The sequence below is a fragment of the Neolamprologus multifasciatus genome, chromosome 22 (assembly GCF_963576455.1).
Source record: "Neolamprologus multifasciatus chromosome 22, fNeoMul1.2, whole genome shotgun sequence".
Lineage (NCBI taxonomy): Eukaryota > Metazoa > Chordata > Actinopteri > Cichliformes > Cichlidae > Neolamprologus > Neolamprologus multifasciatus.
This window is the reverse complement of record NC_140459.1, coordinates 31,528,364-31,548,416: the sequence shown is the minus strand read 5'-3', so window position 1 is coordinate 31,548,416 and position 20,053 is coordinate 31,528,364. Positions and strand designations below refer to the sequence as shown.

The window sequence follows — 20,053 nt, the reverse complement described above, 5'->3', positions numbered from 1 at the left end:
ATCTCAATTTAGAAGCAGAAAATTAGAGGTTGTCCAGGTCTTTATGTCTTTAAGACATTCCTGTATTTTATCTATCCATGAAGCCATAAAACAGGAAGTGATATGATACCAACAACACCAAGTGAAAGAACCAGTGAGCAGTCAGTCAGCAACCATGTAGTCTACTTGATGAGCTTTGTTGCTTGTACTTGCCGTTTCTTGCTGTCTTTTCACAAACCTCTCACTGAAAATGATGGTCCAGACTGTCAATCTAGTTCACTTTAAAGGTTTTGATTTTAAAACACAACATCTGTGTGTCATATTGGTGGAAACTAAAATATTCATTGTAAGAAAATAAAATTGATGTAAAGTAGTTGTCTTTAAGTGGTAAATCATAGGACTAGTGATGGGATTTCCGGCTCTTTTTAGAGAACTGGCTCTTTCGGCTCGGCTCACTAAAAAGAGCCGGCTCTTTGGGCTCCCAACCGGCTCATCAGGTTGTTTTGTTGCTTTAATTAATTTATTATTAACAATAATATAAAATTATACACAAAAGGAATTACTAATGTAAAATAAAAAGTGGTTTTATTTATATATGTTTATATGTAAATATATACGGTGGTCTCTTGAGACAAAGCACGTACAAACTCCAAAACACATTTCTAGAGTTAACTGAACTTCCAAAACAGAGCTACCTAGATCACTTAAATTACACACAAACACTCATATATATTCAAATAATTTTAAAAAAATGTTAATTTACCTGTTACTACCACACACCAAATCCGGTCGTAGCCACTAGGTAACAAAAGCTCGACACTGCACCTAGCATTCTGGAGCACTTCTGTTGTCTTTTGTACGTGCTTCTGAGTTTTTATGTGCTTCGGAGTTTTGTGCTTTTGACAGCACAGAGACAGAGCAGCACAGCAGAGCAGCACAGCAGTGCAGCGTGTGATCTGGACACAAGCGATGGAGGCACAACTTGTAGAACTCCAGCAAGCTCATCTGAGCCTTTTCAACATGGCCTCACAAAATTATCACGACCACAACAACCACGAAAAGAGTTGGATGGATGTTTTTCATTAACATTTTAGCAAAGTTGATGGTGGTGGTGTGTGTCTGTGTGAGTGAAAGACAGAGGGAGGGAGAGCGAGAGACAGATTTGATGTTATAAGCTTCATGTTATGGATTAGTCAAGTGTAAAACTATTTGACCACACAATATCATTTCCAATTCAATATAGCAGGACAGGGAAAAAAGACAATAAATACTCTATCATACATACCAGCAACAGAAACCTCCAGGGTGCTGAGGTTCTTGCCCCTTAAGGTGCCAGTGCCTTCCTCCATTGCAAACAGAAGCTTGCTTATCTTAGCAATTTGAAAGGTTTTATCTGTCTGTCTGTAAAAGTCCTGGTGAACTCTGATGTCATGTCCCATGAACCTTGCAACTTGCTCGAGCTCTTGATCATTAAGATCCAGGAGTTGACAAAGTGTGGCAACTTGTTTTCTTAATTTAGTTGACCTCAGAAGCTCAGGGTTCTGCTTTGCTTTGGTCTGCATACTTTTGTAGGCAGTCACATCCACGTATGTGTGTCATCCCACCAGGTCTAGCAAAGAGATAGGGATTTTCAGCAGGTACACCAGCTGCTTCTCTCTTTTTCACCAACAAATCGATTGACTCCTTCATTCTGTTGCTCAAAAAACACTGGCACGTTCCTGCCTCTCTTTCCCCTGATTCCCCCTGCGGGTTAATAGCTTGCTTAGCTCCTTTTCTAATGGTGACAAGGTTTCGTAACTGTCTTCATTAATGGGACTTGTTTTTACATTCTTGTAGGTCTAACCCCTTCACGTCGCTTGTTAAAGACAATAACCTGTGCCAAAACAGTCTCGTTCAATGCCTGTATGCTGCCAAATCCATGTGCTGCATCAGTCTCTCTCTTGCTTCACCTTCCACGGTACGGAGATGGTCCCTCAGAGCAATCACATTTTTGGTGAGGGGAATGTCATCCTGTTTATTCCACCTCTTTTCTTGTATAGTTTGGTGAGCACTGACAGATACTCTTTTCCTCCAGTTTTTGTCCAGAAGTTCAAAGAATGTTTTGGCCGCCTTCTCTGCATGGTCATCGGCATTCATAAGAGTCTGTCCAATCAGGACCTCAACTGCTCCTTTAAGAAAAAATCCAATTTTGACTGCTGTTGACGGTTTGCCATATTCATTTTGCCTGGACTAAAGTTTGTAAGATGCTTGGCAACACTGACAACTATTATACCCAATTCTTTGATCCCCATGATAGAACAGAGAAAACCCGACTCAGGAGTGGTCAAAACATTTATAATTCTTTATTCAATCATCTTCCAGAAGAGAGAGCCCTGCACAGCCCAAAGCCAGTTGCCGAATCTCTAACATTAGAATCTAAAAATGTGTCTCATATGTTATTTTGGTACTTCACACGTCACACAGTTTCAGTACAAACAACTCCTTATATGTCAGTAGCTTCCTCTTTTTCTGTCTAGCTTCCTCTATTTATTAATATGCGTGTACAGCTGCACACAGACTTCCTGTTTTTCAGTCTGGCTGAGCACTTAGTTTGTGAGTCAAAAGTGGCCTTGGTTTACAAGCCTTCATTACTAAAATACATAAACAATATAATCAGCAAATAAGCATTAAGAATATTTATTTATTTCTTAACACAACAAACTCAGATTTTGATGGTTTGCACAAATCTTCAAGAACATTCACTGTCTTTGTCACAGTTTGCCAGGGCAAGCCGTGGGGAATGTTGGAGAAAGGACCCAAATGCTGGACTGGCAATGAACAGTGCATTTATTTACAGTGGGGGTAAATATACACCACACAATAAGTCTCCCGAGTGCTCCCTCAACTCCTGTGTCGTGCCTTCTCCCAAGTGCTGGTATTCCGTGCTCTCTGCTCCTGTGCCTACGCACACCCCGTGCGTCCTGCAGTCCCGTGTTCCGCTCTCCTGAGGAAAAACCAACAGACGCAGCCGTTAAGGCACCACTCCAGCAGGCATACACTTAACAGTCCTTGAGACACTGACATGGAGTCTAACTCAACGATCCTGCGCCGGAGGAAGCTCCATTGCTCTGTTAAGTAGCTCCCCCGACGAGCCTGATCAGAAGCAGGTGTGTGGGAACCTGGGCGTGACCAGCAGCTGGCAGGGCCACACCCATCGGGCCTGCAGGTGGCTGTCCTTCATCCTCCAGCCACACACACACACGTACACACACCAGCATGGAACACAAGAGCACAGTGCAGCAAACATACACCCAATAATAATCATAATAATAAAGGTCCACACTGTTCACGGACCCCGAGTCCCCGGAACCGGGTCCGTGACAGTCTTGTCCATATCTTTTGCAGCTAACATGAACCGGCCAAGCTTCCTCATCCTTTGCGCAATGTATTGGTGCTTAGACTTCACACGGCCATGTCGTGCATATATTCTCCATATTTGCAAATCAGAGAATCACTCCTGATGTGAAAGGACACTTGATCTTGTCGCATGTTGTTAATAATAGTCTGACATCCTTTAGATGAATGTTTTATTGGAAGCAGGCGTGCAGCATAACTCTGGACTCTAGGATGTCTATTTTTTGACGCACACGATTTTTTACTTTTGCATGACAACTCACGTTTCCATAATGTCTTTTTGCTATACATTCCAAAGCAATACAGGCAAGGTAAATATGTTCCTACTATGGCTTAATTAGATGTCTGCTTCCATGTTACAACTTGTCCTCTGCCTTTTTGTATGATTTTGCTGTTGTGCTTAAAATCTCCTTTATTGCGAAGTTGTTCTAGAAGATCCTTCCTTTCTTTGGAACCTAGAGGGAAGCTAAAGGCATATGCCACATCACTCATCTCCATGTGCTTCCTCTGCAGGTGTCTTGATATTTTGGCTTGGGACTTCCCACAGTAAAGACAATGTTTTTTGTCCCATACTCGTTTGTTGTCCTACCTTTTTGTACATGTTTTTACAGTCACCTCTGATTTCCGTTTAGCCTGTTTAGCCTTTTTTTCTCCCTTGTGATCATTTCTCTTTCTTTTCCCATATGTTCTGGGTGTCTTTTTAAGAGTCATGTTTCTCAGTTCTTCATTATCACTGTCACTATTGCTAGAAACGTCAGTATCTTACTTTGTTGACTGTGGGTGTCCTCATCACTTAAGTCTGAAATTTGACTTGGCACGTATTCAGAGTCTGAACAAATGGAGAAATCCAGCTCAGAGCAATCACTCTCCTCCTGAATAGGTAAAGAGAATAATCATCATGAGAAGAAGTCAATTATAGGGATAGAGTTATGTAATAAAGCTGTAAAACTATCTTCCAAAAGTTGAGACGCTGTGTAAAATGCAAGTTAAAATAGAACGCAATGTTTTTCAAAGCCCACATCTCAGTGTATGGGGGTGCATTAGTGCCTATGGAGCTAGCAGCATGCACATGTGGAAACGCATCGTCAGTGCCGAAAGAAAATACAGGTCATAGAGCAACATATAAAACAAATTACTAAAGGCCCAATATAAAATACTGCTATATAAAATGCCTGACATAAACAAAATGTGAACTGTAGCAGCAATAACTCTCACAACATATATTAAATATAAAAGAATCAAAGCACTAACAACTAAACTATATAAGGCCAATTAACCCTTTAAACAAAATAAATACAAGTCTAACATTAACTGTCAAAACCAAATGTAAACATTTTACTTCAAACTGTAGCAGCAATAAGGCTTACGACAAAAATATATTAAATATATAAATAAAAGAAATTTCCAGGTTTGAATTTTAGCATTATATGAAAATAACAGTGAAGACAATTCAAACAAAAATGAACACAGGCCTGTCATATACATTAGTGTATAAAACCCAAATTGTAAACATGATTTTTTTCACGCTTAAACTATAGCAGCAAACTGAGGTTGACAAAACAAATATATAAAACCTATAACAAGCAAACAATACATTCCAAGAAGGAATTACAGCATACAAAAACTAACTTGGCAAAACAGTGCTTCAAAATGTTTGCCCCATCTTGCTGAATCTCAGGGAATTGCCTTTAAAGGTTGAGAGCCAGGAATACAAGTTGGTCAACTCTTTCTGGTTAAAGTGCAGACCTTTGGCATGTTACAGTGTTTCCACTTGTACTGAATGCCCGCTCTGAGGGTGCACTCAGGAATACACAGGTATTTTTTAGCCAGCTTAGCCAATAGTGGGAAATGTGCCTCATGCTGCTTCAACCAGTGATGGGATTTCCGGCTCTTTTTAGAGATCCGGCTCTTTCGGTTCGGCCCACTAAAAAGAGCCAGCTCTTTCGGCTCCGAACCGGCTCTTCAGGTTGTTTTGTTGCTTTAATTAATTTATTATTAACAATAATATAAAATTATGCACAAAAGGAATTACTAATGTAAAAAAAAAAAAAAAAGTGGTTTTATTTATATATGTTTATATATAAATATATGCGGTGGCCCCTAGAGACAAAACACGTACAAACTCCAAAACACATTTCTAGCATGAACTGAACTTCCAAAACAGAGCTACCTAGATCACTTAAATTACACAATTGAAAGCATGAAAGCATATGTGTATTGTTTGTGTATTTATACACAAGCATTCATATATAAACAACCTTTTTTTTTTTTTTACCTTTTTTAACTCAATTTTCTAGTCTTGGTATGGCGACACCGATTCGGGTAGTTAATCCAGATTCCCCTGCACATCGTCAGCAGGCGCTACTTATGGCAACCAAAGAGGCACGTTTCTATCGGGTGAGAAGTACGGTCTTCCCCAAACCTCCACAGGAGCTGCTCAGCCAAGTCACTGCCTTGACTCATGCAGAGAAGCTTCTTCAAGCCGAGGGTATCCACGTGCCTTTATGTCAGCAGTGACTGGGAAAGCTTGTGGTGCCATTTGGACAATATGAAAATGCACCGTTTCGGTGGCTCGTTGCTAACGACGTGGGATATATGAAGTAGTGAGTGTATCATATATTTAATACCATACAATAGGCAGGTTTACTGAACTTCCATTTACTGCACATTTCCCCGTGTAAGTCTATTATCAGTATATCTTGTTCATTGTAAACTTTCAAACTGTATGCGTGATTCCAGCATACTTGACAGGCACAGAACAGAGGTGACAAATCCACAAAGAAAGGGAGAGATAGGGAACCAGTGGGTGAAGGATTACCTCACAGGATATGCAGAAAGCTTCCCTCAAGTCTCCGTAGTCCTTCGGGCCAACATTGACAGGTGCATCTATGGTCAGAAAGGGTTTGAAGATCACACCTTTCAAGAGATGTGTGAATTATATTGTCAGTACAGCAGCCAAAAGGACAGACCTGAGAAGTTCAGTGATGAGCAGAGGGAGGTCATTCAGTTCGCAGGGGCGGGGTGAACAGGTGTGCTGGGATCTGACAGTGATTGTGTCTCTTTATATGTTGGCAGTGACAGTCGGAGGGGGAGAGCGGACGTGACAGCAGAGAGAGAGCAGTGTCTGTGTCCCAGTAAACGAACCACAGTATAAATAAAAGTTCTGCTGTCATCATATTCGCTCCAGCGTATGTTTCTTGGGTCCAACGTTACAGCTACATTCTAGTAAAATGTTAATTTGCACATCGTAGTGTGGCAAATCTCCGTTAATGAGTTACAGCTGATCGCCCCATGCGTGGGGCTGGACGGCGCTAACGTGTTGATGCCGTCTAGCCCCAAGCACGGGGCGATCCGCGGTAACTCGTTAACGGAGATTTTCCGTGTTAATGCAGTTGTGGCGTAAACGTAATTTTAACAAGATTGACGCTGACAGCAAACGCTGCAGGGAAAATTATGCCTTAAGCAAATTGTTTTGGTAGCAATTAATCTTCCAAGCTTTTAACATGCTCGCTTAAATAGTACCTTTAGAACTGTAATATCCTACGTGGCCTGCTATTGTTTATTATTACTGAAATATAATTTTGCATTTAGACACTCACCAATGGCTAGGTGGAGACGGTGACCAAAACACTGTAAGCGTGTCCACTCATTCGGCTGAAGTGCAAGGATGTTGTTTGCAGCATTATCTGTAGTGACACACACTAGACGATCCTCATGCAGTCCCCACGACTCAAGAGCTTCCCTGAGGCCTCTGGAGGTGTCCTAATTTATGTCTGGCCATACATTGTGTTTGTACTTCCAGACACATTTCACGAAGCAGAACGCAGTCTTCAGAAATATCTAAGTGAACAATGTGATACGTCTGACCTTCAGTCCGAAGCTGAAACCAGTCATAAAAGAAAGCACAAGTAAAACTTTTTTTATTTCACAAACATATCTTTGATTGCTAAGAATTTATGATCTCGTCTTTTATACATATCTGTGGTGCTTGCATACTGCAATATCACCACATAATATAGTCCAAAAAGTGGAAGCTTGTAAACTTTTTAAAAATGCAAAGATTCCTTGTATACTGTACCTTCTTGCACATCTCCGTTTCCTGTGTGTGTTGTAACTTTAGAAAAAAATATTCCAAAAGCACATTTATAATTACTTATGACCGTTTTCAACTTTTTTTCTTTAGACCAAATCCCCTGTACACATATAGTGACTCAGAGGATGAGCAGCCCACAAAAATACGGTTTCCCCAGGCCCCTCGAGTGAAAATACCAGGTAATAAAATACTGTCTAGTGTCTTTGTACATATCTGTGTGTGACACAAGGAAACTTTTTTGACAAGTTGTCTGTATTCTTAAATACTTAAAAAATATATCTTTTTCTAAACAGCCCTCACCACTCCGCAGTCTTCCCCCCAGCCCACTGACAGCATGCATCATAATGCCCCGCCCAGCTTCCGGCACCTTTTGCCACTCCAGCACAACACGCAAACCGACACAGCTTTGCGATCTCCCCAGCATGCAGAGTATGATGTCGACGCCTTCCCAAAGATGGTATGCTTTTAAAATTGTTTTAAAGCTGAATCACAATGTCATTGTACTCTTATCTTCAAAACACCAATTTATACTCCTGAATGTCATCTTGTTGTGATTTTTTTCCTGTAGATTCCAGAGACTCTGTGAGGCCACTATTACAAGGAAAGTTCGAAAATCTTGGAATTTCAGATTTTACATGGTATGAATGGTAAATGGCCTATATTTGTACAGCGCTTTAACTAGTCCCTAAGGACCCCAAAGCGCTTTACACATTCAGTCATCCACCCATTCACACATAATTCACGCACTGGTGATGGCAAGCTACATATACAAATATCAAATATATGTGACAGGCAAAAACTAGCAAAAACTCTTAGCAGTTAGAACAACTTATACTTGAATGCAGAATGTTACACTATCACTTATGGATATATTAGTTTTTCGCCTCTCACTGCTTAAGCCATTAATCTTTCTGGAATTGTTTTTTAAAACAGATGCGACCTCACAAAAGATATTAACTATGCTGTCAGACCTGACGAGAGCTGTTAACGAACTCTGTGAGGAGGTCAGAGCCATCCGCAATACCGGCTGCAATGAATCGGTAGATGCTGGGGTTCTGCCTCTGGATTTGCCCTTGCACAACATTGAGGAGCTAAACAATGCAGAGGCAAATAAGGCAATGGTAAGTATATAAAGGTTATGTACACTTTGTAACTATAAAGTGTACTAGCTGTCAAATGTGATTTAAATACATAACAACGGCCTGTTGATTAAACACACAAGCACTTGCATACATATTTAAGACATGAGACACGCTAATTCCATCTCTTAAAATGTGTCTATAGGTGAGACGCTTTGCCTTGATTGGAGTGACCACACTGGAGGTGCGAGTCTTGTCTTTGCACAAGCAGTGCAGAAATGGCTCTTATACGCCCCAGATTGTTTGGGTGGTGCAGGACGCACATCATGCATCCCCATCCCGGAGTAAAAAATTACAAACTTCTGTGAAACATAAATGTAAATAGGAAACTGTCTTGTAATAAAGTATTTAGCAAACAAAACATGCCTATTGACCTTTTTTTTTTTGTTTATTTTTTTCCTCTGTTACATAACATGCAATGCTTTCTTATTTTAGGATATTAATATTGACATGATACATTGTGAGACATTTGGGTTTTTTTTTATAAAGGGTGTCCAATTTGAGGAATAAGTACAATTGTGTGTTTAGGTGGTTTAAGTATTGATGGAAACATGCAGTAAGTTTAGTATTGGTTAAAATACCTATAAAGAAAGGTAGATTTCCAGTCATGATTTAACTGTTGTTTTAATAAAAAGCAACTGTGCGAAAGAGGTGGAAAAACAACACCATAGCTCAACAGTGTTTCAATATCAGAATCTGACATTGTTTCAATGTCAACAGTATTAGAAAATATAACGTTGAATCAATGTCAGGTTTCAACATTGATTCAACATCAAAACCTGACGTTGTTTCAACATTAAAAAAAAGGGTGCAAGAGTGACGTTAGGTCAACGTCACACTTCAATGTTGATTCAATGACATCGCCTGATATTGACTCAACATTGTTTCAATGTTTCCTTGCTATCTGGGTATGTACCTGGAGTCGAGCAGTTTTATTAATGCGCAAAACCCCTCTTTCTCAACGGTGTAAAAGGGGACCATATCTTTGCACATGTAAGTTATAATGGCCGCTGTTATGTCCTTCCATCTTCGCGAGTCTTTCTTATAAGCCGTCCCACGGGCAAAAGGTTTGAGTCCGTGGTGTATTTTGAGCACCTGACGGCTCTTTTTTGCCTCTCAGTTGTAAACTCTCTGCATGCTCGCTTACGTGCTTTTTGCGGAGGTGGTAGAAGAGGTTTGTTGTGTTGGAGTCTGTGGTAGCGATCGGTTTGCAGCATAATTTGCACAGTATCGTTTTTTAGTCCGTGTCAGACTCTTCAAATCCAAACCATCTCCATATTACAGAGGTAGCCCCTCGTTTAGGAACAAGGTCCTTCTGTGTGGAGCTACCTGGTGTTGCCTCATCTTCATCAGCCATGCTAGTGTGTCTGCATCCACGTGGTGGCCATCAAAACAATGAAAAAAATATTGCCGTAAGCAGTTTATTTTGCGACACCATGAAACAAATGATAGCGTAAAATGAAACGATAGATGTTTTTATAGTGTCATCCGATATATATCGTTATATCGAACAGCCCTAAAAGAGAGGTAAGGTAGTCAGAACTGAGAGGATTGAACTGCCAGAAGGTAACTGTGGTGTGAATAAGGCACGGCGGGACCACAGATCATCATTTAGAGCCATTTTATTCAAATCACACCACAACACACCCCAACCCCTGAGTCCCCGTGTTTATAACTCGGCGGGCGTGATTAAGGATGCCGTGCAGGTGCGCCCGCCCTCCCTGCACACCACCGCTGACCACGCCCCACCACAGTAACATTGCAGACATAAAGGACAGCTCCAAATACCTGGGGATCCCACAGGCAAATGGGAACCATGAAGAGGCCGCTAGGAAAGCTAGCAATTAATGGTAATTTGGAGATTGGTCTGTGACTGCTCCAAAGAGAGTGGTCTAGCGATCTAGCTGAGTTTTTTTAAGGTGGGAGAATAGCAGTGTTTTTAAAACATGGACCAATAGACTGGAGGACACTTTTGGAAAATGATGCAGGTAAAATGTCAAGTGAACAAGAGGATGCTTTCACTGAATTCACTAGTTTTACCAGCTCAGGTATTGAAACAGGAGAGAAAGTATCCAAGATGATGGGCTGAGATGGACATAGCAGGTGCTGAATGTAAAAAAGTCATTCTTACGTTATTAATCTTTACAAGCAGAAAAGAGAGAAAATTGTCACAGTCCTCATTAAATGAAATACGGGCCACAGGTAGAGCAGGAGTAACAATGTCACTAATTGTGTTGAATAGCACCTTAGGATTACCTCTGCTCTTTTTAGCCAAGTGTGAGAAATGGGCAGCCCTCATATCTCTAATCGCATTGTCACGCTGACCTAGTAGGTGTGGCTGTTACTCTTCTCTTCCTCCTCCTGCCCACTACCTGCTCTGTGCTGCTGCTTGTGCATGGCTGCTGATTAGACCTTGTGTGCAATCTACAACTAAACGTGGCCTGGTGCGCGCCGCTCCGCCAGGTGAGCTGAATTAGAGCAATCAAGGGCTGGCGTGCCTAGTAGACCTTAAAATGCATGCAGCAGTCATTTGACCCGGGTGCGACATACTGAGAGGACAGCAAACAAAGCACAATCCACTTTCCATTGTGAGGACGACTTTGAGCTAGATGGGCTATCGGTAAGCTCTTGGACTCATTATTAAAAGAAGCTAAAAGGTCCTTTAGATAGAGGAGATGAACATTTGGGTGAGTTTTCCTCCACCTGCGCCCTGCTTTATGACAATCACATTTTAGACAATGAATACTGTCATTTAGCCAAGGAGGAGATTTCCATGAAGAAACTCTCCTCGTTTTAAACGAACAAATTTCATCTAAAATAGAAAGACAATAATTATTAAAAAGACTGGTTGAGAAATCAACACCATTATGAGGAGATAGCTGTAGGTTAAAAGCATCCGCAAATTTCTCCGCTGTGGAGGAGTCTAAGGCTACGTTCACACTGCAGGTCTTAATGCTCAATTCCGATTTTTTTGATCAAATCTGATTTGTCTGCTCGTTCACACTACAAATAAAATGCAACAGCAAACGCGCTCTAGTGTGAACGCTCAAAGCGGCCCGCATGCGCAACAGAAGATGTCACACACAACGCGTTCTATTTAGACCCAGAGCAAACAGTATTGTTTGACCGATGGCCCTTAATATAAAGACTTCGGACTTTACATTTCCCAATTTTTGCTTTAAGTTATTTTGTTATTTACATAATAATGCAGATAACCTAATAATGATCCTTATTGCTGTTTTAGAGGAGCGGTGCTTCAAAGGATAGTTGCAGATTTCTGTCAGAATCTACAGATTATTCAGTACAAATAAAATGTTCACGTTTCTCCGACGCTGTCTTCCCAACAGTTTCACTGACATCTACACTGGATGGCCAGGAAGCGTTCACGATGTCTTCTCTGGAGCTGATAATTGGAGTCTGTCTTGTGTCGGTGACGTAAAAGACGGATTTAATGCGATCTGACCGTTCAAACAGCAGTCGCTTTCTAAAACATCGGATATGTATCGGATTCAGTACCACATACGAAAGTGACCCAGATCGGATTTGAAAATATCGGATTTGTGCCGTTCACACTGTCATACCATGATCGGATATGGGTCACATAGGGTCAAAAAAATCGGACTTGATGCGCTTTCGCCTGCAGTGTGAACAGAGCCAAAGATCCCAGAGCTAACCATCCATTGAACAGGGGACAAAAGCTTTAAAGACATGTTTAAAAAGGTTAAAATGGTGATCAGAAATAAAAATGTCCTCAGAGCAAATAAAATCAATATTTAAAACCAAAGTAAAAACAAGGTCCAGTGTGTGACCTTTGCTATGTGTAGGAACGGACAAATGCTGAGCAAAATGAAAAGAATCCATAATGTTGATAAAGTCTCTGGCGAAGGGGTCAGAGTCATTATCAATTTGTATATTAATCTCATGAGCCCCAAAGTGTTTTCTGAGCTTCCTGCTCAAAAATGAAATGCCCAAAATGAATGGAGTACTTCTATGCAATTACAAACTCTGTGTATACAATCAAAATAAAGCTAACACTTGTGAAATTTCATCAGAGGCATAAATATTGCAAAAGATATTACTGTGTCAAAATTAATGAGACTGGAACACAGAAAAAGTAGATTTCATCCGCGCCTAATTTTGTTATTTCTTTTTTAGCATATAACCCTTTTAAAAATATGCTTCAGTTCCAATTTCATTTCAGAAATTTATTAACCAACATATAAACATCATCTGTGCAAAGATTTGTTTCTAAAGTGAAACAGTGAAAAATTACAGCTCTGTCAATACATAAATACCCAGACGTACAGAAATGTCCAATTCTGGCACACATTGGACACCATGTCAGTTGAATTTTTTAGGTATGAAAGAGCAGAAATTATTTAATTTTATTAACAGGCCTAAAAATGCTTTTTTTTTTAAAAATTGTGAAGAATTAACCACACATTTACATGGGAATGGCCCTTTTCTGTCGTGCGCATGGAGCGTTTAATTGGCCCTTTAAACCCTGAGGGGCTGTAACTTTGGGTTTTTTTGGCCAATTTGCATGATTGACACATCTTTTTAATCGTTTGAGCAAATAGGATCACAGTAATGATGCCACGTTCACGTCACTTCAACCAGTAAGAAGTTGCAAGGCCAAACCCCACGTGGGTCCAAATTTACTGCATGTGGCCTCTGTCCAATCACCTAGTAGACCGCGGTCAAGTGAGCCCTCACTTACAAAGTCACAGTCAAGCTAGCCGCACCTATAATGTGGTTGCACTACTCTTACGCATATTACGGTACGGATGAAGACCGGCTCGGCTTAGAAATGCAGTCTTGTGTCCTGACACCATTTTACTTCACAATCCACTCCCAGTTTTAGTTCATCTCCACTTTTCACCTCATGCCCAAATTACTGTATGATTCAGATAAAATTAACAATAAAATTTACCCAATATACTCTACTGTACTTTTAATATCTTCATCTTTGACCTCAGATTACAGGAAAACTGTAAGAGGTGACACAGATATTTCTCTGGATTCTGACTCTGGGTGACCCCCACTTTGCACCCTGTGATCCACAGCCAAATTTACTGTACAGTTTCTGAGATTGCTGTGTTAACAGAGTATGACAAAGGCTAAGAAAATAAACTGCCTGAAATAATATCAAATTTAAACAACAAATTACAAAATTGCCACATCTGCTGTTATTGCCATGTGTTCGATAGAGCATTATTTAGTCATAGAAAATACATGTTATTGAAATATCATCAGTAAAAGAAATACTCTCACTATGTAAGACATGTTAGCAAGTTCAGTTAATAAATAATGTATCAAATCTATACAGATGTTTGAAGGTATGATGCAAAGCATGTTTGTTTCTTATGGCTTACAAATGTGTTTGCCTTTAACATAATTTACATTTCATTTATACAGTTTCACAGACGAAACAATAAAATAGGTTTCCTGAACTGTTCTTCATGGCCCATTTTTGAATCCTTTTGAGGATGATGCGTTACCCATGAAGGTGGGCAATTTGTTCATTGATCTCTGACCCTCGCTGACTCTGACGCCTCCTAATTCTGCTTCCAGCCTTGCTGATTAATTTGTTGTCACTGATGCTGTCACCAGTTGTACACAACATCTCTGTTGGTCCACCAGTCTAATCTGTAATTCAGGTGAACCCAGAATTACCTGTATCTTTGTAATGTTTCAAAAAATATACACTACATGTTGATGGGCATTGTCCCACTTTTCTTTCCTTTATAAGTAAGAATCTCTATGGTTTTAATGACAGTTCATATACAGATTGTGGAGCACATTTACTTCAACACTCAAAGAAGTTCCTCATCAGCAGACTGTAGTACAATTTCAGCCCACCGTTAATAAACCCATCCAATGCAGGGTTATCAGAGAAATTATGCAAATGTTATGTTTTTATTTTTTATCATGATTCCTGCTCTGATGATTACTTTCTTCTACTTCTGTAATTTTAATAGATAAAGGATGTTGAACATTAAGCTCCAAACAGGATAAACGAGGAAGACCACAGAGGAGAATCATGGATGTAATAAAATAATACATGCAGATGGTTTTTTTTCATGGTGGAGGAGCAACTTCTGATACTATCTTAAAGAAAAAACACATAAAATCGAAGAGTAAAAATAATGACAACAATATGCCTAAATTTTTTAATTTCTTAGAGCAAATGCAGTCTTGTCATGGCCAGAGTTGCCCACTCATTTAACTAATTCAAATATGATTACTGCATTTAAATGCTTATGTTTTAATAAAAGGCATTGTTTAATACTTCTTCCATGACAACCCAAATAAATCAATGAGAGGGAAACGGGAAGATTAGTCATCAGGCCAGGTTTACTGTTCATTTACCATGCCTTGATAACAGTAAGCTAAACAAAAGAAAAATGTTGGGGACGAGAACCGGGCGGCTGAGCCAAATCAAAGTCATTACTAAAACAAAAAGATGCCAACAGCTTCCCTAAAGTGGAAATAAAATAATATGCAAAACAAAAGGCCTGTGTACCTGCTTGACACATAAGGTCACAGGATACAAAAGTGTCATCATCTGCGTAACCTAGGGTTTTTAACACAGTTGAATGTGTTTGGTGTACCCCGATCTTATCTGTCCAGCCTCACACCCAAACACTATTCGCACACACAGACACCCATCCATCCATCTTCATCCGCTTTATCCGAGGCCGGGTCGCGGGGGCAGCAGCCTAAGCAGAGAGGCCCAGACCTCCCTCTCCCCAGCCACCTCCTCCAGCTTATCCGGGGGAACACCAAGGCGTTCCCAGGCCAGCCGAGAGATATAATCTCTCCAGCGTGTCCTGGGTCTGCCCCGGGACCTCCTTCCGGTGGAACATGCCTGGAACACCTCACCCAGGAGGCATCCTTGCCAGATGCCCGAACCACCTCAGCTGGCTCCTTTCGATGTGGAGCAGCAGCGGCTCTACTCTGAGCCCCTCCCGGATGGCCAAACTTCTCACCCTATCTCTAAGGGAATCGCTACCTTATCGTGGTGGAGGGGTTTGTGTGTCCCTGGGATCCCAGGGGCTATGTTGTCTGGGGGCTTTTGCCCCCTGGTAGGGTCTCCCATGGCAAATTGGTCCTGGGTGAGGGACCAGACAAAGAGCGATTCAGAAGACCCTTATGAAGAGAACATCGAGGGAACAGTTTACCCTGCCCGGGATAGGGTTACTGGGGCCCTGCCCCGGAGCCAGGCCCGGGGAGGGTGCCCGAGGGCGAGCATCTGGTGGCCGGGCCTTAGTCCATGGGGCCCGGCCGGGCACAGCCCGAAGAGGAGACATGGGCCCATCCTCCCGCAGGCCCACCACCTGCAGGAGGCGCCATAGGGGTCGGGTGCATTGTGTGCCGGGTGGCGGCCAGGAGCGGAGGCCCTGGCGGACTGATCCCCGGCTGCCAAGACTGGCAATAGGGACACACAGACACCTACTAACAAAAGTTCAAAGACAGTCAGAAGCCAACCTGGCCTGAGAGCTGGTCTTTTGAAATTATCCCGGGCAAGTGATTGGTCTACTGTTCCCCAGATCAGCCAATAGAGACGTGCAAATTACCTTTGTATTGGACAATAGAATGAGGCTTGACACCTGAAAGACAAGAGTAAGAGAAAACACAGAGCTGGATAACATGGCATGTAACAGATGTTTTTCCATGCTCATTTTTGATTGTCTCAGTAAATATGTTAACTGCAAAAACATTGAAAATCTAATTCAACTCGGTGGTTCAATAGAAAATAATATTTTCCTTTTTGTTCGTTAATTTTTAAGTTACTCTAAGTAATAGTAGCCATAGAAGTATAAAAACAATTTTAAATTCTCAGAATTTATATGAAAGTCTTTAATCACATCTTTTACAATATATTTTAAGCAATATGCTTTTGTCTTTTTCTCTAACACGCATTGTCTTTAACATTAATATTCTGAATTACCTATATAATATCTTGCCTTTTGATTACAGGTTTCATCATTTGTTCGTTTTTTTTTTTTTTCATACTGTAACTCTGTAAATATACTGTAAATATTTCTGCCAATACTATTTTGATTATATTTTATACATGAAATAACAAGGTCGCACATTGCCTTAACATTTTTGCTTCATTATTAGAATTAAATTAGTATTATTTGTTAATTCAATGCAAACTGATGTGTGGGACAAGAGTCACATGACATATAGCCAACCCACTTTTGATCTTTCGGTATTTATTGAGTCGTTGCGTAGCACGGACAGATAACGTAGCTTTCATTGCAATAGGAAACGGTTATATGTGGTTACGCTGTCATTACATATAATTATTATTAGTACACTGAACTTTTCTTCGAGGCCTACGTGGACAAAACTTTTCGGTTTACCCACCAACAATAAAATGGAAAGGTGAGTAATTAACACTAAAATGGGACTATTAACAATAAACGAGAACATTCTAGCCTTTTAATGCCAGTTATTTTCCTCAGTCTAATTAGAGAAAATTGTTTTAGATTGTTTGCGCTTTATATATAGTCTTCGTCCAGAAATGTGTCTAAAATCATAATTTTTAGAATTTGAAAACTTCAATAATATTGATATACTAACCAATGGAGAGCATATATATAGATTTTGTACTCTTAGGCGTACATTTAAAAGTAACACCCTCCATTTAAGCGTAGTGAAAACTGTTCAGTCGTTTGACTTTTGATGCTGTAGCTTTTCTTAAATATATATATAGTTATTAAGAAAAATAAGTGATAACACATTGAGATAATTGAAAAATACGTAACATTTTCTAGTACGACCAAATACGTTAAAACAAAATCAATGTTTGGTTGCATTACTTGTAAAACAACCATAATAAGTAACACTGTTCACCATGATAAATGACTCATCTTACAAAAGTGTTTTTGTCACATAAGGTCATAAATTCTCTTTTAAGCAACGATTTGCACTGGGTATTACCAGAATGTAATTTTTCATTGGCTTGACACAATGACTCTTTCAAGTCATGGTGATTGTGATAATGATTGTAAAGTCCGTTCGGAGCAACGGTCTTTAACAGCTTGTTTTTGTGGTTTAGGAGCCACTCAAAATGTATATGTAACATAGTATAACATTATTAATATTAATAAATCAATTAGGGAATGTGTATTACACACAGTGAATTAGTGCTTGTGTTTTTTAACTATAGTGTTAATTACAGTAATTTGCACTGTGAATTTTAAAATTTAGAACTTAGAGATAGTTTCTTAGCAAATAAACGTTAACAACGACTGTGTTAGTTAGCGCTTGTATGTCCAAAAATCTATATGCTACCTGTTATGTTGTTGGCATAGAAAAAGTCACCAAAAAGATTTTTTTCGCATCATGCATTTTGGACATCACTAGAGTGTGGGTACTTTGAGTGCCCCAAAATGTTTTCTGAAGTCTATTAAACTTAAATGAAGAGTTCACATTTATGCTGTTTGATATGTTATTATTGATCAGTATTGCAAGGTTGATCTCAGGATAACAGATATGTTCATATGGTTTGTTTTTCTTTGTATTAATTTTAATTTGTCTCAAAATTTCAGGACCTGCACTTTCTCAGTTTTTGAAAAGGCAAGTAATGTAACAAACAATGTGATAATAATATACATTGTTCAATCTGTATCACTTACAGCACAATAAAGGTATGATGTGTTAATGTCACTGTTCTCTTTAACATAAAAGGCATGGACAATTTCAAAATCCCTGCCAAATATATTAGAGGTCATTCACAAGTATGCTGAACCCGGGACCAGTCTAAAGACCTACAGTGTTCACAAAGTGCATGGCTTTTGGGAAAATATCTCAAGAGATTTGGGAGTGCGTAATACATGTCTTAATAGGAAAAAAATTCCCAAGGCAGTCCTGCAGTATGAAAAGGTAAGCAATGTTTTTTAGTATTTATATTTAGTCCATTTAAAAAAAAAAAAAAAAAAAAAGAACAGATCTTTCTTTGGTAGAACTTCCTGTAATAAAAATTATTATGCAAAAATCAAATATTTTTACAGACCACATCAGGGGTAGAGGGTCCCTTGCTACAGACAGATTTTCCTACTGCAGAGACAACACTTGGAGATGATGTTCCTTCCATTGTAAGAAATGTGTCATACACTTACTGTCAGATTTAAAATTTTGAAGCCATCATGACAACCTTATCCAGCCATTGTAGAGATCCTGCTTTTTAGAAACAAATTCACTCCAAAATGTCATCTTGAAAATATTTTAAATCTTGAAACAGAGTAATAATGAGTCATATGGAGAGCAAGAAAGTAGATTACAATAGACTTCACAGCAGGTAAACACATATGAAAGCAAATCACCAAACCATGAGGTGTAGAGCCTTAAGCACCCGCAGGAGAGCCACACAAAGACCTGAGTGTCACATCTGACCCCCAATTTAAATGAGTAACCAACTCATCCTCCTGCTGCTGACTAACTTCCACTCTAATTTCTCCATTTGATCTTGTTATTGCCCAATCAAGTTCCAAAATCTTAATCAGAATATTACTTTTTCATTTACAATAATCATAGTACTATAATCCTTTGCTGAATATTTTTCCCTTATAAAACCGTCATTACATAGGGATTCTTTTCAAAATATTTTGTAATAATGTGTGTTAACAAAGACACACAGAAATTTCAGTCTAATTGTTTTAATTAATTTGTGATTCGTTAGAATGAGGAAGACGTTGTTGTTGCGCCAAAGTCTCCACAATCTGTAGGAAATGTACCTTTACCTTCAAGAAAAGAGGTAATTATTTGTATTTTATTCAGTATTACATTGTGATGCTTTGGAAAAATATTACAGTTTTTTTACAGCCGCTAGGACACATTTCTCAATACATTTCTCACAATTCTCCTAACTGACCTTCAGCTTGGCAAAGCAGTTAATTTCACATTCAAAATGCACTACAACTACCAAAACACTTTATTCAGGTCTCAAATAAACTCATTCTTCCAGAACACTAGCAAAGGTTGACAGCCGACAAACACACTTTGTCACCTAAAAAACACTAACAACATGTAGCATTACACAGTGTTTTCTTGTGTAAAACAAGGACACATCTCTGTTTATAATTTCAATATATGTTACTGGAATTAATCAGACATCATGCAGAATTCGTTAATATTTGTTTATGTTTTTTTATTTTTTTGCACTAAGTAATCCCAAAATACAAGAATTTGTATACACACCATCCACTGATACACATACAATAGTAATGCTAATCTACTCTGTCTTCTCCATTTGGCCACAGGTTCTCATCCACATCACATCTTATGTCATCTAGGGCAATACACCTAGGAAAGAATCTTCTGGCATGCCTGATCCATCCCTGGCAATCTTCTGCTGATATCTCCAGGCATCCAGCATTCATTGCATCCAGGAGGGGCATTTGATCATGTGGATGATGGTCGTAAACCTTCCACC

At 39.6% G+C, this 20,053-nt stretch overlaps 2 long non-coding RNA genes across 2 annotated transcripts; one reads left to right on the top strand and one right to left on the bottom strand.

Moving 5' to 3' along the window:
- Positions 1–2,857: 2,857 nt before the first annotated feature.
- Positions 2,858–7,121, bottom strand: LOC146493769 (uncharacterized). Its single transcript, XR_014872139.1, has 2 exons — positions 3,041–7,121; positions 2,858–2,962 (listed from the first exon to the last, which is right to left on the bottom strand). It is a non-coding gene; the product is annotated as an uncharacterized LOC146493769 (long non-coding RNA).
- A 10,268-nt stretch (positions 7,122–17,389) lies between these two features.
- On the top strand, positions 17,390–19,424 carry LOC146493768 (uncharacterized). Its single transcript, XR_014871801.1, has 3 exons — positions 17,390–18,504; positions 18,633–18,716; positions 19,301–19,424. It is a non-coding gene; the product is annotated as an uncharacterized LOC146493768 (long non-coding RNA).
- Positions 19,425–20,053: the final 629 nt, after the last annotated feature.